Below are 17,635 nucleotides of genomic sequence, written 5' to 3'. Positions count from 1 at the left end.
GGAAAGAACAGGTTCTTTCCAAGGTCTTTTCTTGAGCAATGTGAAGTTGGTGTATGGAGTAGAGCGAGCTTCTGCAGTCGGAACTGCTGGAGCCTCACCCTCTAACTGCTCTTGACAGGCTTTGATCAACTCGAGAGCAACTTCTAGCTTGTGCTTCATCTCTATGGGATTAGGGTACTCTGCCAACTTCTTTGACAGGTTGGGGTCTATAACTTCTTTCGCCTCAACGACGGGCTGTAGAATTGTCTCCTCTTCAGAGGAGGATGATGAAACGTTCGAGGAAGTGTCCTTGCTAGAGCCATCTTGAACTGTCACTTGGTCATCCCCTTTCGCAATCTTCTTCGTCCTACATCTACTTAGGATTCATGGCTGAGACGATAAGAGTATGGCTTGATACGCGATGCTGTGAGGGTGCTCCATTATGTCTCTAATGCGATAAAAAAACAACAAAAAAAACACTAACGTTAGCAGAAACAAATTGGTGGATTTGCATTCCAACCTTGCTAATCGTTAACACCATTCACTATAGTAAGCAAGGGATTCCTAAGCTAGGGCACCTTCCCAATAACGAGGGGAAAAAGAGAAGATTTTAAGTGTTATAGTGTGCGCTTTTGCCGCACAGGTCGTAGCTGGGGACTTGCCAGACACCGTATGCGAGCCACGAATGGCTACAAGCATACAACCAGGGAAGGAAGCTCAAACAGAATGCCAAAGGGTGTGTCACTCACCGCTCAACCGCCGCCTTGAAGGATTCCCGCGTCGCAGCCGCCGTGAAGGAGGAGCCGACGTCGCCGCTCTACCGCCTCACCGCCGCCGCCGTGCCGCTACACAGTGTGCTCGATCGCTCTCTCACTCTCTCTCTCTCTCTCTCTCTCTCTCTCACACACACACACACACGCAGGAGAAGGAAACCAAAGAGATAAGGCAAGAGCACTCTTGTATTCACAACACATGAGAATGAGGATTTTAGGGTTACATTTGACTCTTATAGGTGACTTGGCCGTTCACACTTGGGCGCCCATACATGGCCGGCCGATCCTAACCCTTATCCTACTAATATTCAAGGTGCGCCTCTCATCGACGATCACCCAATCCCTTCATCCTTAACATATGGTGCCAACAAGCCCGGCCCATGACTCAGAATATTTAAATAAATGACGTAAAACATAGTACGTCTCAATGTCCGTCATGGGTTAACATGCCCCCCTTCCTGATGTAGATTCCGTCCTCGGAAGCTATGGTATGGTAAGCTCGAGAGGGCTGTTGTTGACCGTCTGCAAAACAGGGAAGTAGAGTGAAAGTATGCTGAAATTCAAAAGATATAAAGTGTATAAATTCAAGCATGTTAGACCACAATGGATGTTGCTATGAGAACTTAGTTTAAGGGTCACATGAATGAGCTAGTGTAGCAAATTAACAGGAGTTTAAAATTATTGAAAGTAAATCAAGAGTAAGCAAGGTGTCAAAGGTTAATCAAGGTTTATAACTGGCCTAAGTCAAGGAAAATAACCAAGCTTAATAAATAAACAGATGACCACACTGTGTCTACTCTAAGAACAAGTTAATACCACAAGCCTTGGGACACAAGAAACATCAGAGTTACAAGAGCTTTTTGCCTTCTTTTTTTTAAAAAAAAAATGCACGTGACAATTTTTACACACAATGGCGACCTTCCTAAGGCAAAACTAACATCGATCCTGGTACCATGTTTAACACAAGGCATTATCCAGGAATCTATTAGCTTACTTTAGGCAAGGCTACCCCCTACCAACCAAGGCATCGGTCTGGAGTAGAATACTCCTCGCCTACCAAGTATCAATAAGGCGATAGGCCAACATTAAAGCACATCATAGACTTGTATTGCCATTTATTGTAGGTTTTTTTTTTAATAATCTATTTCTTTTGATCTTCGCTCCTGAACTATAATTTGTCTTGCATCCTTTCGACAAAGGGGTAATAGCTATGTCCTAGAGGTCAACACACACATGGCCAGGTGTCAAACATTAAGATGGTTTGACCCTAGACCTAAGACAATCGTATTCCAAGGTTAACTAAAGACGTCATGCTGCCTAGGAATATTTCCAATAAAGTTAAGCTCATTAATGATTTACACTAGCATGCAAGCAACTTCAAAAACTAAGTAGTACATTGACAATTTCCATGTGGTCATGCATTATAGTTTATGCAATTGATTGAACAGTAAAAACGAAAGAGAGTGGGTATGGAAGAATTACACCTGTAAATTGGAGATCTCCTTGATTCGATGAGACAGCTTGCAATTTGATGTAGATATATTTTGATGAACGTTGCGGCAGTCTCAGGACTTGAAAGCGAACCCACCTCAAACTTTTTTAACCTGTACAATCAACTAACAAGCACTATACCTCGAGAGGCACATCAGTGTGAAAATTTCAAGACTTGTTTAAGGAATCTAAACTAGAAAAAACTTAAAAACACTAACCTACCTACCAGTCACCACACTACTACTGAGGATACGGTAAGAGGATGTTGTAGAGTCCTGGCTCTAGTCCTAAGGCTAAGCCTCTATCCGCATCATCCAAACAAATAAAGTCAACCTCAGTAGTGCCATGAGTTTCATCCGTCCATTCATCATTGTCAGATATTTCCTTTTCATTTTCCCATCCACATAAACTCATCAAAAATGTAACCATGCGAGGATAGTCATCTTGTGGAAAAGGAAAGCATTGGGCTATCGGGGATATGTCCTCTACGGAGTAGGGGTCAGTCATGGTCAATAGGCGAATTAGCCATTCTAATTCCTCAATATTTTCCTCTCTGGCTAGTACATCTATATGATCCCATTCAGTTTCAATTACAGGATAGCACATGTGGAATATCTGAGAAAGGTACAGATGATACCTCTCACCAAAGGTAGGAGTGGATGAAGTGTATGATGATCGGGCATCTGTCATATCTGCAAACACAGATATAGCATCAGTAGGTTTATGACAGGACAATCTAGTTCTTGATTGTATACGGATATTTCTTTGTTTTTGTGCTCTTGCTCTTTTTACTATTTTTGTTTTTCTCTTTTCTTTTCTATGTATGAAGCTATATATATACATCCCCTTGAATTTGGCAATTACATGGTCAGGGGAGAAGGTTAAGGAGGAAGCAATAGAATTTCGAGCGTGAGTACATGCTCCCCCTTTCCTTGGGTAGATCATATTATTTGCAATGATGTTGCAGCCTCTTGGAACCAATTTGTCCAGCGGGTCATAGGTTGTGATGTGGGCAGATAGCTTTTTATGACCCTTGTGGCCACATCCAATTGCAGAGATGGTAGTGTACGCTCCCATTGACGAATGGAGGAAATGGTTTCCGACGATACTATTACAAGGGGAGACGTAGACTCATCGGTTTTTTGTTGGGTGTTGACAAGAGTAGGTGTAGAGCATGTAGAAACTTCTATATGAGTGTGTGCCTGGCATGAGGAGCTAGAAGCTTCACGTGGCTCCCCCCTTCCTGAGCTAGGTGGTAATGATCGATATCGTTTGGGAATCCAAACTAACTCTGGAAGAAGTGGTGCAGAGCACTCTATTACCTTTCCCTTACCACGGTCTTGAATTGTCATTGGGGTGGCAACAATTGGTTTGCAAGGTTTTACAGGTGATGTAGAGGGTTTCAACTTATGTTTAGGGACCCAAATCTGGTCATTTCCCTCGTAGTACCCTTGGGCTACTAATAATTTTTTAGGGATCCATCGCGATGTTACATTGCCCTTTCTCGGGTGGGTAGCTGCTTTCCTTTTACGAGGTTTCTTGGTGGCTGAACGAGATTGAGCAGGGGAAGTAGCTATTAACGAAGCTTTGGGAACCCATTTGTATGTACTCTTTGGCATAGTAAGCGAAGCTTTAGAGACCACCTTGCCTGTTTCCAGTCTTGGCGTTGAAGCGTTAGAGGGGTGGCAAACAATCAAAGATGGTTTTGCCACTGGACTTGGTGATTTTTCGTTATCCATCATTTTGTCCAGAGTCGATGGCTTAGGAGCGAGATTTTGAGCGGTCAGACCTAGTGTTGATTCTTGCGTCGTGACTCGTCTGGTTGCCCAATCGATATTGCATTTGGTGGCCATCATCCATTTGCGCCCTAAGTTTACAGTCCCTTCCATGGTACCAGCAGGCATAACCAAAAAGCTTTGAATTATGGTTCCCTTGTCATAAGCAACCGGAGTGTGCAGAATTCCTGAGACAGGGGTTTTCTTCTTGTTGATTCCTTGAACTTGGATAGAGCTCTTGGATAAAGGTGGTTTTCCCAGTTGACACCACACGCCATATGATAGCAAATTGTGTTGAGCTCCTGTATCCAATAATGCATTATACAGCACCTCCCCGTAAGGACTCTGTAACTCAATTGGGTATCTTAGAGGTGGGTCAGATTCCAGTGCATCCTCCTCTGCTTCCTCGAAAAATACTTGCGTAATTCCCAAGTTGGCTTCTCGTTGTCTCCTAGCACGCTGTTGACGTTCTTTGGCTTCGACTCTTGCTTGTATCTTTTTTTAAGCTCAGCCTGTTCTTTAGCTGCCTTCTTTTGATGGATTGCGTGTAACTCCTCCTGGCTCAGGGGGTCATAGTATCTTTTGAATTTACTCCCATTAAGGAATCCAATGGTTTCAACTCCGTCGAGAGTCTCCACTCTGATGGTACCTTGCGGTGTAATTTCACATACTCTATACGGTCCCTTACCAGCATATTTGAGCTTCTTCTTTTCGTTTCGCACTCCATACATCAGGACTTTATCCCCAACCTTGATGTCCTTGTCCTTTAGATGGCGATCAAACCATTTTTTCCTTCTATCCTTCTCCACAAGGGCATTGTATACAGCCAATTGTCTTTCTTCGTTTAGCCGCTCAAGGATATATAGACGCTCTACTAAGGGATTACCATCCCAACCCTCTTGAGTAGCAACACGAAGACTAGGAATGACAAATTCCCATGGCATGACTGCTTCTTGGCCATATACCATTTTGAATGGTGTGCAATTAATAGCCACTTTGTACGCAGTACGATAGGCCCATAAAGCTGTCGTGAGCTTTAGATCCCAATCCGTGCGATGAGCTTCAACTGTCTTTGTCAAAACAGAGATTAATGTCTTGTTTGTACTCTCGGCTTGGCCATTCGCTTGTGGATAATAAGGAGTAGATTTATAATGGGATATCATGAAATTTGTTGTGAGCTCCTTAATCACTTCATTTATAAAATGCGTACCATTGTCGCTCACAAGTTCAAAAGGACAACCGAAGCGTGTGATTATATTTTCAAAGAGGAACTTGGCTGTTGTCCTCGCATCTGCCTTACGTGTCGCTTTCGCTTCAGCCCATTTGGTCATATAGTCAGTGGCCACAATAATATAGCGAGATTGTGTGTTTCGGGCCGCTGGGCTAATTGGACCTACAAAGTCTAAACCCCACTTTTCAAATGGTTGGTTTACTTTGATTGGATGTAGGGGCATCTGATCTTTCCTCTGGGGTTTCTTATATCGTTGGCATTCATCGCAACCCTTCACAAAGAGTGATGCATCTTGGAACATAGTGGGCCACCAATACCCTGATTGTAAGATCTTTCGCGCAGTTAAGTCTCCTGAGAAGTGACCACCGGCTACGCCCATATGTGCCTCTTGCAAAATGTATAGATACTCATCCTCTCGGGCACAACGCCTAAGAACGTCATCCTTTCCTCTTTTATAAAGAGTCCCAGCTATCAGGCAATAGGGTTCGCATTCTTTGATTAGCTTTCGAGCTAGATCTTTTCGAAGCTCCTTGGGTGGAAAGCCATTAACCAAAAAGTTAACAATCTTCTCACTCCATTCAGGCATTGTCTCCACCATGAACAGGGAAGTGTCCGGTAAGTCATTATCAACCCCCGTAGGAGCTTCACCATTAGGTATGCGAGACAAATGATCAGCCATGACATGTTTTTTGCCAGGTCTCACAACAACAGTGAAATCAAACTCAAGAAGAATCAATAGCCATCGTGTGATTCTTCCTGTGGAGCATGGTTTGTTTACCAGATACAACAATGCTTGATGATCCACATAGAAAACAAACTTGGTGGCAAGGAGGTAATAACGAAATTTCCTTACTGCATATATCATTGCCAACCCTTCTCGCTCCGTAGTGGTGTAGTTCATCTCAGCATCATCGACTGGCAAAGCTAATGGGGTAGTCTAGCTTGTGTTCTCCAGGTTGAGTCAACACACACCCAATAGCAAAGTTTGATGCATCAATATGCACATGGAAGAGTAAATCCCAGTTAGGCATTCTCAAGATTGGGGCACTCGCCAAGGCCTTCTTTAATAGCTCATAGGCACGGTCACATTCTTCGGTCCAAATAAACTCGATGAGAAGCTTATACAATGGTCGAGCTATCTCGGCGAAGAAGAGAATAAACCTTCGATAATAACCAACGTGGCCCACAAAGCGTTGGACTCCCTTGTAGTTGGTGGGTGGGGGTAATTCCAGAATGACCTTGATTTTACTCTCGTCAGTGGAAATCCCATTTTTGGACACTATATGCCCTAAGATAACTCCGTGTTTAACCTAGAATTGGCATTTGAAAGGATTCAAGGAGATGCGATATAATCTACACCTTTCAAATATTTTTCGTAAACACATCAGGTGCTCGTTCCAGGAGGAATGAACACAAAGATCATCTAAGAAAGCTTCACAAAAGTCCCTTAGATATTCCTTAAAGGCCGTGTTTATCAATCGTTGGAATGTTGCAGGTGCATTGGTCAAGCCAAAGGCCATGACGTGAAAGGCAAACACTCCAAACTCCGTGATAAATGCTGTTTTAGCTTGGTCCTCGACTGCAATTGTGATCTGATTGTAACCCGAGTACCCATCTAAAAAGCTATATGCCTCCTTGCCTGCCACTCTTTCAAGCACATGTTTAGAATATGGCAAGGGGTAATGATCCCTTCTGGTGGCTGCATTAACCTTTTTGAGATCAACGCACACTCTGAGTTTTCCATTCTTCTTTGGCACGATGACTATCGGAGAAACCCATTCTGAGTGCTCAATAGGATATATGAATCCACATTTTACCAGCTTTTCAATTTTCTCTTGTACAATCTTTGCGTACTTAGGATTCATTGGGTAGGGACGTTGCTGGACTGGTTTAGCAGTGCTAATCATTGGAATCGTGTGTTGCACCACCAAGGGTGGAACACCCTTCATATCATGATATGTCCAAGCAAATATGTCCTTGAATTCTTTAAGAAGCTTCGTAAGTGCAGCTTCTTCCGCCTTGGTGAGGTCTTGAGCAATAAAAACTGGTTTAGACTCCTTACCCGGATCTGCTAAGTCTATCTCCTTGACTACCGCAGGGCCATCGTAGACACCGCTACTCCCATTGGTAGGCGTTCGTTGGGCTTTTGTGTAGACTACTTTACGTTCCCCTGTGGTGAATGATTTGAAATGCTCGGGTGCGGGGTGTAAGTCTACTGGTTCTTGTTGTGCCCGGTTTTTTTCTTTTAATTCCGCCTCCTTTTGTTGTTGAGCCAACTCTTGGTTTTGTCGCCTTCTTGCAGTACGACTTAGTTTTGGCTTCTCTTCGATTTCTAATTGGGCGACGTCATGAGGTTGCGGAATACACCACATGACACTTTGGAGGTATTGTCCCCAATTATCCGCTATCTTCCGATGAGCATCAATGGCTCCTACATAACTAAGCCATTCTGCAGTGGATCGCTCCTTGTTTATTGCAGTTCGTACATTAGCTCGATAGCGTTGGCGCTTATGTCTCGTTTTCTTCTTACCAAGTTTTTGATTTTTGTTTCTATCAGATTCGAACTCACTTGGTCAATCTTCACTTTCGGATGAACTGCAGGAGGTCACTGTCCTAGGCCTTGAGCACCTTGCTTCCACATTTGGGTGAATATTTGATTCATTTTCCCCATCAGGCTCAGGGTCAGTTTCTTCTTGAGATTCATACTCAGAGTTGCATTGGTCAGAGTCTTCGCTACTTTCAGTGTCGGTGGAGTTTGCCACTTTCTCGCCATCAGGAGTCAAGTGCATAACACCTATCATGTTCATTGGCACTAACGGTGGCATATTTTGCCCCTCAGGTGTTACCCAACTTGTGCCTCTATTTTCCCATGTGTCTATGGTTGCCGCTAGGTGTACCCAATCCACGTTATCCGACTCAGTCATACCCGGTAGGACATCCATGTAAGGAGAATCCTTCCCATCATCAGTCTCTTTTTTGCATGTATAGCAATACCTTAATGGGGCGGAGTGAATAGTGGTATCCGATCGATTATCAATGATAACCTTGCTTCCTAAAGGATGTGCACGACCATTCTCAAGATCAACTCGAATGACAGAGTCTTGGAATTGTAGATAGACATGGTTTTTCGACCAGTCATGCACCATTTGTGCTTCCCTCATGAAAGGACGTCCTAAGATCATTTGATATGACATAGGATGCTTGGAGAAATCCATTACAATGAAGGTATGTTTTACCTTGTATCCCAGGACCTTGATCTTAAGGTCCCTTAACATTCCAATAGGTTTAGCTATGGTTCCGTTTGCCATCTTAACCACTATGTTTGTGACTTCGAGGTGAGGCCTTCCCATAGATTCCCAACAGTTTTTAGTCACAATGCTCACTCCAGCACCACCATCAAGGATTCCCTTTAGAGTTAATCCCTTGGTAGTAATGGGGAGGGTGGCATTAGATTCGTCACCTTCAAAGTACTGTCCCAACTTGTTCACAGGTATTTCCACGACCGAATCTTCATTAAAGTTGGGTTGTAGATCCCAATGCTCCCCTTCATCTTGAAGCGTGTCGGGTCTATCCATATTTGCAAATTGTGGTAACTCCGCCTTTAGTTCTCCATTGAGAAATGCCCGAAGAGCTAAGAATAGCTCAGGATCTCCGTATAATTTGGATATGATCGTGGTTCTGATCTCGGAGGACATGAAATCCATTAGCTTGGACACATTCAACGGTACTTTTCGAGACATCGCCCCTTGACTAGAGACTGGTGAAGATGGAATCACTTCCTCTTCGATGGGGTCAAGCATTCCCTCACTAAACATTCTTTCCAGCAAGAAGGGTGTTTGCCCACTTCCGGATGTCCTATCCTCACTTTCTTCCCGAATGATACTAGGTATAGCTAACGGTTTATGGTTCCGGTGAGGCTGAACTTGCGTAGGAAACACTGTGTCTGGAATTTTGATTTTTCTCGGGTTTGGCTCTAGTTCTCTTTGTGTTTCTTCCACCAAACCCCTTAAGTGTTGCACTTGTTCAATCTCCTCAACTGGGTTTGGGTAAGTTCCAATCTTTTTCTTGAGGGTTTTTGGCCCACGTGGCTTGTCTTGGGGAGTCTCAGTCAGTTTGGGTGGTCGAGAGGGCATTAATTGACTTGGTTATGGGACCGAGGAAGTTTCCTTCTGTTTTTCCTTATTTATGTACTCGCTTGATTCTCCTTCATTGAGCTCCCGAGTGGGTTCCTCCTTTAAGGTAGTGGCTTTGGTCCCCATGGTTTCTATTGAATCAGAATCATCTTCAGGATCATTCATATACACGGGGTCGTCTCCTGTCCCTATGTTAGTCTTTGAACTGGGCTTGGAGCTCGTGGCATTAAGCGATCTCTTTCGTCGTGTTTTCTTTTTCTTTGCCTGAGCGATTGATGCAGTATCCCTCTCTTCAAGAATGTAGTTTTGATTTTGAAGCATTGACCGTGTAACTACATTCGCGGGTACAACAGGTGTGGTTCCTCGTGCTTGGTTGGTGACCTCAACCAAATTCAATGGCGTAATCTTGGGTGCATTAGGATTATGTGGACATTGAGCAATCAAATGATCTATGCCACAACGATTACATGTAAGTACCGGCATTCCCGATGTGCTCCCTTGATTTGGTTGCATATGAGTAGCGATCTTCTGTAGCCTATTAGGGCACTCCGCTACACGATGCGGTCCACCACACTCGTAACATTGAAGAGGTGGTCTCCTCGCCATGGTATTAAGGTTTTGCCCTCTTGTGGCAAGAGCAGCCGCTTGATATACAGGCTTGACTTGCCCGAAATGATCCTCCATGTAGTACTGGGGAATCATTTCAAACGTATCAATCCCGTATGGAGCAGTAGGGTCTATCTTCTCTTCATAATCCCCACATGCACTATGTGACTCACAACCCATCTGGTTTATTGGGGTTATCCTTGGATGTGGAGGTTGTGGTCCTAGCACTGGCGGTGGTAACGGCACAGACTGGACTACATTCGGATTCCTTGGAACTATGTGCTGTGACGGTTGCTCGACAGGTTGTGCAGGCATTAGCGCGGGTACTTGAGGTGTGTTTGACCAGGCTAGTGGTGCCTGATTTGCCAACATTCGCTTAAGTACTAGGCAATCTTTAGATTGATGGCCATACTTACCACATGCATTGCAATTCCCATTGAATTTGACTCTGAATGTGGGACATTCACTCGTGCTATGTGGTCCTAAGCACACCGAACACCATTGTTGCAATCTCCTTGGGTACATATGGCTATTCTGAGGAGCTCGATTACCCCTAAAGTATTCTTGGAGAGCCTTAGTAAGGTCGGTCACAGACATTTCAGATATCTTGGGCTCCTTGGCAATAGGTTTTACCGTCATTGGCTCGTGCCCAGATACTTGCGAACTAATGGATTTTGTTTCTGAAGACACCTTTTTACCTGCGATCATCAAGTTGTCTTCTAACTGGATTGCATTGGCAGTGACTGCTTCCCACGTTGTAAGACCTCTAATGACTAGGCCATTGTAAATGTCCTCGTGGCGCAATCCTCGGATGAATCTATCGAGGAGTTGGTTGTTATTGAAGCGTTCATCGGGAGTGCAGCGAGAATTTAGATGCTTCAATCGACTTATAAAGTCTCTCACTGACTTTCCTTCCTCGCGTTCAGCTTTTTGGAGTTGAGATGCTACTCCCCAAAGCACACCCTCACGTATGTATTCTTTCAAGAACAATCTCTTGAGAGTGGGGTAGTGAGTGCGCTCTTCAACCCTTAAGGTTCGATACCAATCTCCGGCCTTCCCACTCAAGGTTAAGCCTAAGGCTTTACACTTATGCAGCTCATTGTGCTCTTCCAAGGAATCACACACGTGTTCAAAGACTTCAATGTGCTTCCTAACATCCTCATTACCACTGAAGTTTTGAGTGAGCTTAGCCACTTGTACTGCCTTGCTTCTAGGTTCTGTCTCAGGCATACCCCGCATGTTTTCCGCAATAGATTGTCCAATCGTCTGAGCAAACGCTGCGAGATCACCTAGGTGAGCAGGCATAGCTGGTGGAGGCACTTCCGGGATAGCCTGGCTGACAGGAGTTGGCGTTGGTCTGAGTAGGTTGGCAAATGACGTAGGATATGATATGTGGCTAGGCCTAGCTCCTCTTGGATAAGGGTGGTGATAAGGCGGTCGTGGAGCATACGCCATTGGCATGCTAAGAGGCGTAGGAGCTACCTGAGCATGAGTAGCGATAGGTACATAGGGTCGATAGGCACTGGCACGCACTGTTGTAGGTACTGTTCCACTAGGTAGCGATGTCATACTAACTACAGCGGTAACAGGTGCACTTTCAGCTATGCTCATCATTGGGGTAGGCATTGCGGATTCCCTAATGGAAAGTTGAGCCAAGGTTGGAAAGCTAAAGTTACTACTCGTGGGCTCAACCTGCATTGAGACTCCAGGCGAAACAACATATGAAGGGTCTATGGGACTCACCGAGGGAGTCTCCAATTGTGATAGGGTTGGTTGTTTGGCCTTGCCCATATCCAAAAACCTCATAGGGCCAGTGGAAACTAGGTCCACTCCCCTATTTTGCCTCTCAATTTGGATAATTCTATGAATAACATCACATATCATGTGTTGTTGCTCCTCTAGATTAGTGGCGCTAGATGTAGATCGTAGGACTTCTAACCAACCTACATGGTATGTGTAACCCGTGTATAGGTCCATTAGAGTCTCTGTGTGTAGATCATATTCCCAATTTTCATTGAGAAATATCCCATCTAGACTTGGTGTGCCAAACGGTTCTCTTGAAGTGGACGCAATGTCACTTCTTATGGATTGGCTTCTAGGGACCTCTACTTTAGGAAGAGTATCGGAAGGTGGTAGCTCAGTAGGGCCCTTATTAAACGAAGTGGGTAGAATATCCACATGGACACTCTTTGGGAGGGTAGGGTCTACATAAGATGTGAATGGCGAATCCACTACCCCTCCTTCTTCATTTACTTCGCTTGTCGCATGTTCAGAGCGTGTAGCTCTACTAAAAGTCTCTATTAGACGACTAAACATGCTAGATCCAGGTTGTGGGGCCCACACTGGCATGTTTTGGCTTGTCTCCTCAGGGTTCTTGGTAGGGTGTCCTTCCATGGCTTCTGAGTCAGAAGATGAGTCACTATCCACTATTCGTGGATCTTGGGTCGCACTCCCTTGGGTTCCAGCCGAAGGCCAAGATGCTAATGTGGAGGGATGGTGTGAGCCTGCGTAGACTGAAACACTTTCTAGTGCCTCAGACTCCAGCACCCGACCAGAGCGTAGATGCATGTGACGTGGGTACCCTACGTGCATTGGTAACTACCCTTGAAACTCACACAAGTGGTTTCTTAGGTGTTTCGCACCCCGTTTTTACTTGTTTTTGTGTTGTTTTTAACCCGTTTTTGACCCCCTTACTTACGGTCGAACTTGGACTAGGACGTATGATAGCTTGAAACGAGCGTATCGTTCAAAGGGTCCTAGTGTGCTTTACAGCACCGTGTTCGCCTATCTAGAGCTCCTGTAGTCCTCAAAACAGTCCGTTTCCCTTGGGGGGAAGGAGCAAAAGCCTATTTGCTTGTGGAGGAAAGGGTGAGGGCTTTATCCCACATACTCACTTTACTCCTTGGGGAGTGGGCTACATATAGGGCACAACTTCCCATAAGCTCTCACTTGAAAGAAAGCTATGGAGGCTCACTCTCCTGTATATATATATCAAAAGACCGAGACCGAGGCCGGGGTCGTGGGTCAATTGGGGTTCTTTCTTTTCAAAATTTTTTTTCTCCAATTAGAAAATCTTTCCTCTCCACACGTTCGGTTCTTTCTTTGAAAATAAAATTTAATTTTTTCTTTTTTATTTTTTATATTTTTATATTTTTTATTTTCTATTTTTTTTTGTGAGATAAGTTTTCTAGGGTTTCCTTAGGGTTCAGCCTTGGCCGCGGCGCAGTTCGCACACACAACACAGATCTGGGGATTCAGAAATCCCTCTCACACGCAGAAACCAGATAACAGAACGCACGCCCACACGCGGAGCGAAAATATAACAAAAGAAACAGAAATGCAACACAGAAACACCTTAACAACAAACACATAGTCGCTTTCCTACAGTGTAGATTAAACTTCACGCAGCAGCCGAGCTGCAAACTGGAGCTTGGTGCAGGGCAACTCCCCGGCAGCGGCGCCAAAAATGTGCGCTTTTGCCGCACAGGTCGTAGCTGGGGACTTGCCAGACACCGTATGCGAGCCACGAATGGCTACAAGCATACAACCAGGGAAGGAAGCTCAAACAGAATGCCAAAGGGTGTGTCACTCACCGCTCAACCGCCGCCTTGAAGGATTCCCGCGTCGTAGCCGCCGTGAAGGAGGAGCCGCCGTCGCCGCTCTACCGCCTCACCGCCGCCGCCGTGCCGCTACACAGTGCGCTCGATCGCTCTCTCACTCTCTCTCTCTCTCTCTCTCTCTCACACACACACACACACGCAGGAGAAGGAAACCAAAGAGATAAGGCAAGAGCACTCTTGTATTCACAACACATGAGAATGAGGATTTTAGGGTTACATTTGACTCTTATAGGTGACTTGGCCGTTCACACTTGGGCGCCCATACATGGCCGGCCGATCCTAACCCTTATCCTACTAATATTCAAGGTGCGCCTCTCATCGACGATCACCCAATCCCTTCATCCTTAACATATGGTGCCAACAAGCCCGGCCCATGACTCAGAATATTTAAATAAATGACGTAAAACATAGTACGTCTCAATGTCCGTCGTGGGTTAACATATAGCCAATTTGCACCTTAGCCATTCAAGATCGAACAATTCTCTCTCTTGTGGAGAAGTAGGGGTCCTCAACCTTGCCTCCATGGTGTCACCCCATGCAAGTGGGTATGGAGCAAGGAGGGAGAGAGTCATGGGTAGCTCTATCTCAACTTCAATGCCTACGTCAGTGCAAAGAATGAGGGAGAGCTGGAGATGGAGAAAGAGAGGGAGAAGAGGAGAACAAGCTCTCTTCACTTCAAGCTTTCACACGCAATTCATAGAAGACAAGCAAGCAAGCTACACCACAAGAGCACAAGACTAGACTCAATTGTGATAATTGTTTTCCCATTAGTTAAAAAAGGACTACTTATGTACAATGTTGAGTTGCCCAAGGAATGTCTAGGGTCCCAAAAGCTAAATGAGACTAATGTCGTAGGCTATGTGTAATAATTCTTCGGCATTACACAAGTTGTAAGCTCAGTTCTTAGCTATCGATTGGCATAACACGTTGTTAGCTCGAAAATATTACAAAATCTGACATTAAGTTTATTGTGCGGTTACAAAAGATGGAATGAAAAGAGTGACCATGTGTCGGGTAATGTCAGCTAATTTTGTGATACCTATACATGATGAATTGTGTGTTTGTGTGTAGGCATGATGTATGGTTGGGTACGTGGGGGCAAGTTGATTTCCTTTCAAGAAGAAAAGATACAACTCTTTGGTTTTCCTATTGGAGACTACTGTTATTTATATTTTTGCCAGAAACTCCCATTCTCACACACTTATACTCTTGCTTTATTTTGTTGGCTCGTTGAGTGCTTTCGTCTAATGTCAAGTGTATTCCTCAGTGTATCATCCATTCTAAGGGGCGGTTCCTCTAATGATGGATGTGACAATCTGAGCAGGGATTGGTAGTGAATTATAAGAGCTTTTAAAATTGAAGGCGAGGTATCAATGGTTAAGACATGGTGTGAGAGAGAGGAATTGGAATATAAGGCATATTGAAAATGAAGACACAAGACCTAATTTGTGTGATGGCAAGGAGGGTTTGAAGATGTGGGCCAACATGTCACTTCACTAAATATGATAAACTGTGTGTCAAGTGCTTTCCATACATCATGACTATAAGCTCCTTGTATGCTAGGCATTTGCTTATGCCTATTTCATGTGGCATGAACTTGGGGAGTATCAAGGCATTCTCTCAACTTCTACCAAGTCTACCATAGCTTCTTACTCATTGCTAAATTTTGCACTCCCTGCTTCCTCTTGGAAACTCAAGATAGTAAACCTAGTAACTTATTGATCTTCTCCCTTCTCAAGCTTTCCTTTTTAGCAGTTTCACCCCCTAGCAAGATTGTTGAATGTTCGTCGCGAGTGGTTCTGCTTCTATTGGTTATTGGGAGGCAATGGAGGTTGATTGCTTACTAGAAATTCCGAGTGGATGCATTGGAATTCCTAGGAAGTCTTGCCAAAAACTTTGCTTATCTACAAGAACTTGGAGATAAGGATCACCTTCCTATCACTCATGTATTGCTAGACAGGTGTGCACTAGGTTAATTAAATACTACTAAAGAAATCTACTAGATGTGACTAGTCTAAGATCTAGTAGTGAAGTGCAAACTAATCATAAGAATAGATTACTAGTAATTATAGCTAGTTACTAGAAGTCTATCAATACATATGCACACGTGGAAAAGACATGCCAATAAAAAGATTACAACTCAGTCATTCGTGCTTTTTGCTGTTGTATTTGTTGTTGTGCTACTACTCTAGGTCATTACGACTAGCAAGAAATTATATCAATATTTTTTCATAATTGAACTTCTTTTGTGGTTTGCACTGAAAGTTTCGGTGTTCATGTATGCAACAAATTCTCAAATTGATTCACCATCTTTTTTACTTTATGTTGTATAGTTGTGTAAATACACTCCATTTTGCACTCACTAGCTTAAATCCACCAATAACAGTAATTCATAATGTTGGATAGCCAACATTCTCCTCTACTTTAAGAGATCACTTACCTTTCCATCAAGACAACCCTAAAGCTTGCACTTTGGTCAAGTCATCTACATGTCCAAAGCTTCATAAATCTATTCGAATGTCTTAAGATGTTGGGAAGGATCTCCAAACCCATCAAATATGTTCAAGAGCTTAGAAATATGAGCGGGTTTAGCTTGGTCAGAATCTAGTCTGGCCATTTGCATGGCTACACAGTTCTCATTGCTTGTGCCATCCTTATGCCAAAGCTCTTTCTTCCTCTATTGAACTTGCCACATGTAATTCTTCGTTGCCACAATGATATAATGAACATGTGTGGACTTTCTAGTTGGACTAATTGGACCAACAAAATCCAATTTCCATTCCTCAAAAGGTTATTACAATAGAGACATCATCACATAAGAGGCATGTGATCTCCACCATGGGTGAAAGCATATCTTTGACATTCATTGCACCTTCTAATAAATTTGGTTGTATCGCCAAATAATGTTGGCCCACCAAGGACCTAATTGAAGAACTATTCAAGCTATGTTTTAGCTTGGATAAATTTGGTTACATCACCAAATATTGTTGGCCACCAAGGACCTAATGGAAGAACTATCAGAGCTATGGTTTTCAACTATAAAAAATATTCTCAACTCATGCCATTGTGTTTAAACACTATTGCATATTCGTTGCATATTTGTATTCCAGGACACATTACAAAGCAGGATGTTCCCATTCTATACAATTGTTGTCGTGCAATGTTGCTTGCTTAATAAGTCGTTGTGCTCTATCCTTGGTCATTTAGGATCAAGGGGAAACCTATTGGCTAGACAATTGACAATATCAAGACTCCATTTTGGAATAATGTCCACTTGAAAGACAAAGGAGCATCAGAAAGATCATCATCCACCCCTATTGGGGCTCATGATCATTTGGAATTCTGGACAAATGGTCTGCATATGCCAATGAATGGATCCCTTCTTCACTATAATAGTAGTGAAATCAAATTCCATTATAATTAAAAACCATATAGTAATGCAGCTAGTCGTACAAGGTTACAAAGTAAAGAAGAGCTTAATGCACATGAATGGATCCCTTCTTCATTATAATAGTGAAATCAAATTCCATAATTAAAAGCCATATAGTAATGCGCCTAGTCGTACAAGGTTCGTTTACCAAGTAAAGAAGAGCTTGATGGGGTCAAAAAAGAACACAAATTTGTTAGCTATAATGTCAAAGCTTTTTCACTGTGTAAATTATTGCACGGTCTTCCATTTGAGTTGTGGTATAGTTCTTCTTTACATCATTGAGTTGTCTATTAGTGAAATTAATGGAAAAATCCATGTTGTGCTCCTCGGGTTATGCTAGCTCACAACCAATGACAAAAGAAAAAGCATCAATATGGACATGGAAGATGACATCCAAATTTAATTCACATAGTATCGACGTTGATGCTAAGGTTTACTTTAATTTATCATACACTCCTCTGTCCACACAAAGACAATCAGAAGTTTGTGCAAAGGACAAGCAATTTTTATGTACAAGAAGATGAATCTTTTGTAATAACCGACATGGCCCACAACACCCTTGTGATAATTCCAATATAACCTTAATCTTGCTAGCCT

Source organism: Cibotium barometz, chromosome 55 (genome assembly GCF_041138505.1).
Source record: "Cibotium barometz isolate CiBa-2024 chromosome 55, ASM4113850v1, whole genome shotgun sequence".
NCBI classification, from domain to species: domain Eukaryota; kingdom Viridiplantae; phylum Streptophyta; class Polypodiopsida; order Cyatheales; family Cibotiaceae; genus Cibotium; species Cibotium barometz.
This window is presented reverse-complemented; position numbering follows the sequence as displayed.